Here is an 8,933-nt window from a genome sequence, read left to right on the forward strand (position 1 = left end):
GGCACGATATATTCTTGGAAAGAAAAATGACGGCATCTCCAATAGTAAAAACCGATCTACAATATGTTTATGCTCTAAATTGTTGCTCGTATAGCATAATAGAACTAGTGTACCATGGAACACGAAGGAGACCTAGACACGACGAACACGACACGCGAGGGATGACCGTTCAATAAAGCAAACTAAAATTAAAAAATATTGCAACAGCACTACAGGGCTATAGGACTAGAGATATGTGGCAGTGTATAAATTTTTTTTTTGGCTTTTGTGGACTCTAGGTAATGCAAAAACAGATTCAATCTAAAGGGAAAAATAGATATATACCTAACGGGCAACTAGGTCTCTGATACCATTTGATGTAGACAAGGCCCGATCTTCCGAAAGGTATGATAGCATCAATTGATGGAGACTCAACGTTCATGATCTAGGCTTCGAACAAAGATTGATTCGGACCCCCGCAACCGTTACACCACTGCTCCGTTGGTTATCAACCACTGCGAACGCGATTGATCTCGCCGAGAAGGCTTTCCTGCAAGCGAATCGAGAACACAAGCAAGGACGAGATGAACTGCAATCTAAAATTGCAAATAAATATGAGGCTTATGATAATGAGAAGGAATTCAAGTCTTTATTCGAAAGGACTAATCGTCATAGGCAAAAAAGATCAAGAACTGGGGCCCTGGTTCACAGCAAGCAGCCTTGGTGGTACAGTTGCAACAAAACGACGTCTAGTTTCATGAGGAAATCAAGAACTAAACAAAACCCCCCCTAATGTGGCGACGGCTATTGAATATATGAGGGTTAGGTCATGGAGACTCCCCTAGACATGCCCCTATGGGCTCCAACATGATACACGGGCCAACGGCCCAAAAGACGGTGTCGTAGCACCATGGCAGATTCTGGATGCTGACTTGTTTTGACTGATTCCTATTGATTTTGAAGGGCTTTTGATGTGAGACCACTTGCATTGGCTTCCTTATCTAATTAGCTTTCCATCCATATATGGATTGTTGAAAATGGATCCCAGAAGCACCCGTGTGACCAGTTTTATGATAGACTGGTCCTAGAACCTGAGATGGGCTCGAACTTGATTTGGGCCTCCACCATGGTGACTCAAACCGGATGAGCTTCAGGCCTCCTTCTCGGTTAGGACACCCAGGCTGATCTCCTCATCCTCTATCTCCAAGCATGGTCGTATGCATGGATCTCATGTCCTTATCACCTAGGGCCTTTTAACAAAGAAATCTTCCCAGCTCATGTTTCTTGATTTCTTTTGTTTTATGCACCGTCGTCTTGCCGTGCTTGCCGATGATCTGATCGTAAGAATGCCATATGTTGATGGCAGTTATCATCCATCGTAAACCATCAATAAAACTTGTAAAAATGCAAGACTATGATCACCAACATATGTTTAGGGGTTTAAACTAACAAATTCCATGAGTTTTGGTGAATCTGTGTTTTCAGCAGGATTTATTTAGAAAACCGTGAAGGTGGACCCAATTGTCAGAATTAATCGTAATTATCCACGATGAAAACAACTCCAGAAGAATCTAGAAGGCACCAGATGGCATCCCACCGAAGCAGACCATGGGAGGATCATAGGTGGGGCTGGCCGGCCCAACCTATAGGCCGACCGGCCTCCTTGGCCCCACCTGGTAGCCCCACCTTGCTACGTCGGTTCTCTACCGCCTTGAAGATCACATCTACGCCGTTGTTTTAAGTCAGTTTGATCCGAGGTTCCAGAATTGATGCTACCCCCTATATATATCAGCCCCCACCCTCCCTGAGGCATAAGTCAAGATATCAAATAGTCTTCATCATTAGGGTTTCTAGAGCATAGAATAGATCTCCAATTCTTCAAGTTCTAGTATAGGCTAGCTAGCAAGATTCAAGTAGAGTTGGGCTACTGCTCAGATTTTGGATTCATCATCTGGAAGTTGGTATAGCCATTGTATCTTCTATATTTCATGACTTTATGCTTTATCAATACTATATTTCTATTTATTATGTTCCTAGTTTGCTTTGGTTGTATGCTTGATATAGTCATGATTGATGATGAATTTATGCATAAGTTCACAAAGCACTTAGCTCAATACTTGAGTGAGTTAAGTGGTCGACATTATGTAAGTGTGGTTCTTAAATATTGTTTACCTATGGATACACTCTATATTCTAGGCCTTGTGGTATATCATGAGTGTGACACTCTCGTTGAGTCCTTTGTAGTCCACTCCCCGTTTGTAGGGCAAGTAGGACCTGGTTGCGAAGGGAATCAAGCTCTATTCTTGATCTTCCTTAGTAATGTTCCTTATGCCTAGATGTAGAGTTAATTATGGTATAGATGAAAGTATATACACTAGGGTGTACAAAAAACTTAGTAAATTAGAAATGACTTAGGAATCTTTTCCCTTAATTAATCTCCTGCCTAGCCAAACTACATTTATGAGTATCTATTTCTATCTCTTGATTATTATCAATATCTTATAATTATTATTCATATATTGGCTTACCCCTGTTAGAGCATATGCTTGGTTAATGATCTCATCATAAGTATACATATCTTTCAATATCTCTAGCCACCGGTCCTCCCTATGATAAAAATATAAATAACGATACTTGGTATACTCCCGAGTGAAATGCTACAATGGTATATTATCTGTGTGCTTGCGGATTACTTTAATATATATATATATTCTTTCCTAAATTTACAAATGTTATTAATAATTACCAACAAACATTTCTGGCATCATTGCTAGGGATGACAACTTAGTAAAAGTGATGTTAAGAAATGTCAATAAGCATTTCTGGCGCCGTTGCTGGGGAGGGGCACAAGGCTAAAAGAGAATTGATCAAATAAATACTTATTGATGAAATCATAACTATGCACCTCTGCTTTAGCAGGCTTACCCTTGTTTGTCTTTGTTCATAACTTATACAGGGTATTGCAGGATCGGTTTTGATTCATCAATAAATTCCATCGATCACAATCAAACCGATCAAGAGGCAACTCAACACCAGTTCCTAAAGCTATGGCTAACAAGACACTGCGTGAGTTCTCTGCTCCAAGCACTGAGAACATTCGCACTACACCAACACTCAAAACTAACAACCTTGAGTTTGAACTCAAGCCAAGCCTCATCAACATGGTGCAAGCTACCCCATTTAGCAGAAAGGCACATGAAGATGCTAGTGCAAATCTCTAGAATTTTCTAGAGATTAGTAGCACAATTGTCATCAAGGATGTCGCTCAAGACATCATACTACTCCACCTGTTTCCATTCTCATTAGTGGGAAGGGCGAAGTAGTGGTTCTACACCAACAAAGATAACATCAACACTTGGGCAAGATGTTCGAAGGCCTTTCTAGCAAAGTTTTTTCCTATAGGTAAGACCAATGCCTGAAGAGGAAAAATTTCCAACTTCTAGCAATAGAAAGGTGAAACCATTCTAGAGGCATAGGAACATTTCCAACAATATATTTTAGATTGTCCTCGTCATGGAATGAAAGATTGGTTACTCATGCAAGGAGTTTACCATGGATTAATCCAAAAAGCTCGTGAACAACTTGATGCTACTGCTAGAGGAGCATTTATGTCACTCACCCTTGGAAAACCTGAAACTCTCATGGAAAAGATAGCCTCTAATCAAGGCTAGTCTCAATGCAATATCCAATCATGCAATAGGAGCGAAGAAGCACCAGAAGAGGTGTCTGCACTTTCAACCAAGATGGATATACTGATGAATTGGCTCGAACAAGCCAATTACAAGAAAGATTGTCAGGCCATTCAAGATGCATATAATGCCCAAAATATATGTGTAGAATATTTAGGAGTTGATTTCCCCAAATATACAGAGGATATAAACATGGTCATCAACAATTTCGGACCACAACAACAAAGGCAAGGATGGGGGCAACAACAACAACGGTCAAATTATCAAGGTAAGTACTCAGGTAGTTACTATAATTCTTCTAATCCTATTGATTTTAGAACAGGCTAAGATTAATGAGAATATTTCTAAAAAGCTTGCTTCTAATGATAAAGTTTTAGAAAATATAAACATTAAAATGGAAAGTTTTTCTTCTGCTATAAAGGACTAACTTAACTATAATAAAAAGATAGAGTTACAAATAGCTCAGCTGGCCACGGCTCTGCCTTTTGCCACTAACCTTGAAAAGGTCAATGCTATAACCACAAGAGGTGGCAAGTCTACCCATGATCCTCCATATCCAACAAGGATAGGTAAGACACCAGCAGTAGTACAAGAAGAGAAAAAGAACGATGAAGTTGAAGAAGTTGAGCCACTAGAATAGGAATTGCTACAAGATTTTCATGACACCAAGCTCCTGCCATTTCCACATAGAAATCGAAAAACCCAAAGTAGATGAGCAGTTTGGTAATTTCGTAGAGGTAATTCAAAAACTATATATCAATATCCCTCTGCTAGATGCCATACAGGTACCTACCTATGTGAAGTATCTCAGAGACATTCTGAACAACAAGAGACGACTATCCACCATTGAGGTAATCAAGCTAATGGAAGAGCATAGTGCAGCAATCCTAAACACATCTCCTGTAAAGAAGAAGGATACAGGATGCCCCACTATCGACTATTCGATCGGAAACTAGAACTTTGAAAATACGCTATGTGATATTGGTGCAAGCATTAGTGTCATGCCCAAAGCTGTCTTCGACAAGCTCAACTATTCAACACTCACACCAACATCAATGTGCCTGCAACTAGCCAGCCAATCGATCTGCTACCCTGCAGGAATTTCCTAAAATATTCTGGTAAAAATAAGAAACTCCTTTGTCCAGTGGATTTTGCAGTGTTTGACATGTAGAAAGATATGAAGACACCCCTCATACTTGCGAGACCCTTCCTGAGTAGTACAAATGCACACATTGATGTCGGAGCAGGAGAAATCAAATTCCATATCAATGGGAAGGGAGAACTGATTCGCCTTCAAGCCAAGACCGAAACAATGCTCTAAATTGGTGTGGCAAGAGAAGCAAGAGCAACCATCAAGGTCTCCATCCCTGGGACAAATTGACGCACCCGAGGAATAAAAACGATCAGAAGTCCGGTTCGGTGGACTCAAAATTCCGAACCCTCGCCGGGAGGTAAAATTGGTAGTTATCCATATTTACTTTTTATGTTACATAAATTATTTTCACTTTAGCATTTTTACTTTCCAACTTTTGCATTAGAAAATAAAATAAAATTTCGTAACTGCATTATAAAATCTTCAAGCCTCATGTGAATAACTTTTTACGGTGTGTAAAACCCCGCAAGATTATTTATCGTGGAGGCATAAAAATTTAAAAATACCATGCATATATAAATATTTCACAGTGTCATAAAATATTTTTGCATAGCATATATATATGTGTATACGAGGGAAATACAGGCATACAGACCTGCAAACACCTGGGACCCACCTGCATCACCTCAAGCACTCTCCACCATCGAATTTGGTGCATCTGCACCTGAAGGAGCACCGAGCTCACTTAGCCTCTCGAAGTAAAGCATCAGCTGGTGGAAGATCAACTCAAGTGGGCCCCATGGGGGGCCAACCGGCCCCACCATTAGGCCGGCTGGCCTACTGATGTGCCTCCTATAAATGGCCACCCTCTTGGCCGCTCTCTGCCTCAAACACAACTGCAATCCAGGCTTTGAGTTCTAAATTTCAAATTCCAATCCCAAGTTTAGTAGATCACTTAATAGAAGTGCTACAGAAAACAAGAAAAACCAAAAATATTAGAGTAGAAGTTTTGCTAAAATATTGCTTAGAAAATTATTGGCAAGCAGGACAACTAACCCTCGGACAACTAACTTTTGGATGGCTAACCGATAACTATTTTATTTCCTAACCTGTTCCATGAGTTTTTGTTGTTCTATCAATTTTTGCAGGAACATGAACAAGCTAGTGAGCAAACTCACCCGGTCGGGATCATCCCGCTCTACGAGAAGCTCTTCTTCCAGGATGAGTGCCGACATGCAAGTCAATGTTCCCGGAGCTAGAGCACTGCCGCAGTCATCATCCTCCACGACCAACATCGTACAGGAGGAGACACACATCCACTAGCGATCTAAGACAGACAAAGAAGCCTTCAAGAAGTTGAAAACCCAAAGGTTTATGCGCACTACTGCATGTGATCCTCTCTTGCTGCAAGCCATAGGTATGGACGTTGAATTTGATTTCATTTTCAGAGCTGTTGGATGGGAAGGTGTTTGGAATGTTGTTGAGTAAGGGTCTAAACTTTTAACATTAGAATTCTTATCCACTCTGCAAATCACTGATACCGGGGTCAAATTTAGACTCTTTGGGAAAGAATTTTCTTCTCCCTGGAAGGATCTAAGTTTGCTCCTGGGATTCAAATTCGCAGTGCGTAGTTGATGTAGACCATGCTCTACAAGATTTTGATAAGTTAAAATTTTGGAGAGAAATTTTAGAAAAATTGAAATATTCCGTCCTCGTACCAATGATATCCATCACCCCACATTACAGTTCATGCATAAGTGGCTAGGTTTCACATTGTTTCCTAGACCAGATATTCATACGGTAAGAGTAGATGATCTTAAATTGTTGTATGCCTTAGTAAAAAGGAGAAAGGTTTCTCCCATCAAATTCATGATGCACCAGTGGAAAGAAGTTTTTATTCTTATGGGTGATGCTGAGTGCACCTTTTTGGTCACTCGGATTGCTTGAAATCTGGGTCTGTTGGATAATGCTTTGCTTTCTTATATTGATACAGAGCGCTTGTACATTGATTGAATATTTTCGTCAAGCCCATATGCTAAAAAAGAGAGATGATGGATAGCTTGTCATGATGTATCTTGGGTATATAACTAAGATTTCGTTACCTAATCGGAATCTCGGTTTGTATACTATGAATTCTTTCACCTTTGATCTGTAGGTTAGGGAGATAGCACCTTGTAGGAGTGCTTCTACGAGACTGTCCCATGTACCGTAGCCTTGATACTGTGGCGCTGACCCAATTCTAGAAGGGCCAACCTACACTGGCTATGCCGGCTTGGACCAACCAGGATCTTCCTGTGGGTACCAGCCCGAGCATGCTAGTTGGAACCAGCCATCTCTTCATCACTCTGAAGGCTCTTGGCAGCAAGCTCCAAGTGAGCAGTGGCAACATGGGAATTTTGATAACTACTGGCAACAACATTATGAAGAAGTCTCAAGTGGTCATCAGGGAGGACGCATGTCTTTCTCTGGCTAGGGGTACCATGATCAACAGGTGGAGTACCACTGCTTCGACAACAGGCTGACCACCATTGTAACACCCTAAAAATTCTATTTACAATTTAGAGATTAAATTGGGTATTTATTTAATCTTCTATGCATTTTAACCTAAGCTAAATAATAATTTTTGATTAAATTAAAATTAACCATAAGGTTTAGAAACTTGTTTGTTGCATTCATGCCAAGGCATATGTTTTTGGTTGAGTGTAGGTCTAGGTTGATTGGGTTAAATTCAAATTTGATTTGAATATGATCCAATTGTCAAGTCTTAAAAATGAAAAGACTTTTCTTTTAAAGTTTTTTTCTCTCTCTCTCTCTCCTTTCTAGCCCAGCAACCAAAGCCAGCCCGTTCTTGTTTTTCTTTTTCTATGCGCCCTTGCGGCCTTGGACCATTGGCGGCCCATTTCCCCCTTCGGTCCCCCTATCTCACACACGTGGCCTAGCAGCGTGGCCCGCTTCTATGCCCCCTCCTGCGCCTTTCCCTATTCGCACGCACGCGAGCCGTGGCCCAACTTGCACTACTACAGGATGGACTTGTTGTCCCGGGCGGTAACGGCCTTTAGTCCTAGTTACCGCATTGGGACAACGATCCTGGGACTAAAGGTGGAACCTTCAGTCTTGGGTTATCGAGCCGGAACTAAAGAGGGACCTTTAGTCCCGGTTGGTGTTACCAACCGGGACTAAAGGCCCTCCAGCCAAGCATACGTGGCCGCACCCTTTAGTCTCGGTTGGTAACCCCAACCGGAACTAAAGGTTCCTTTTCTTTTTCTTTTTTTTATTTAATTTGTTTTCAGTTCAGTTACACATATTTGTTTAATATATAATATGTTTTTATGTATGTATTCTACGCTGCTAATATAAATACACACACGCATATAATTACATCTAATTCTCATCTCGAGCATTATTATATTCGAATAAAGTATGAAACTATATATATTATAGATATATATATGTATATATACAACACTTTCATAATCTTGTTCTCGAAAATAACGATATCAATAAACATTTAATTTACATCATTAGTTCCTTAGGATCAAAGTAGAACTCGCCGTTGGGATTTAGCACTTTTTCTAGAAGATATCCTGCTATTGACTCTTGAACTGCTTTCAGATGGTCTTTTTGCATGACTCTTCGTTTCAACCATTCAGTCTTGCATTTGAAATAAAAGAAAAAGTATTAATACATATATATATATATATATTCATTTAAAAATAAATAAAAAATTGATATATACGTATTCTGAGGACATCTTCAGGAGTTCTTCTTATGTGTGTGGTGATAAATTCACAAACGTAGTATCCACATAAGTTATTACCTGGTTGCTGCCGCAAACACCACTGTATGAGAAGAAGATTATTCTCATCATTTCACACATAAATTGAAGTACGATATAGTAATTAAACACATGGGGAAGTATATATAGTACAACTTACTGGTATTTCAACTACATTAAGTGGTGCCTTGCAATCCTTGCGGTGTTGCTGAATAAACTCTTTCCAAACCCTATGCGATCAATAATGTATGATCGTTAATAAATTATGGCAAAGTCTATTCAATAATAGTTGTGCGCGAGAGATCGAAATTACCCCTGGATAATGTCTATCATATCTTGGTATAGTGCCTGCTCTTTTCTCAATGAGTCCAAGATTACTAACCGACTTGAGTTTGAC

The 8,933-nt window shown here is 40.0% G+C and overlaps 1 non-coding gene across 1 annotated transcript; it reads right to left on the reverse strand.

Moving 5' to 3' along the window:
- Nucleotides 1-3,391: 3,391 nt before the first annotated feature.
- On the reverse strand, nucleotides 3,392-3,498 carry LOC136461999 (small nucleolar RNA R71). The gene has a single exon (XR_010760529.1). It is a non-coding gene; the product is annotated as a small nucleolar RNA R71 (small nucleolar RNA).
- Between the last annotated feature and the right edge of the window lie 5,435 nt (nucleotides 3,499-8,933).

Source organism: Miscanthus floridulus, chromosome 6 (assembly GCF_019320115.1).
Source record: "Miscanthus floridulus cultivar M001 chromosome 6, ASM1932011v1, whole genome shotgun sequence".
Lineage (NCBI taxonomy): Eukaryota > Viridiplantae > Streptophyta > Magnoliopsida > Poales > Poaceae > Miscanthus > Miscanthus floridulus.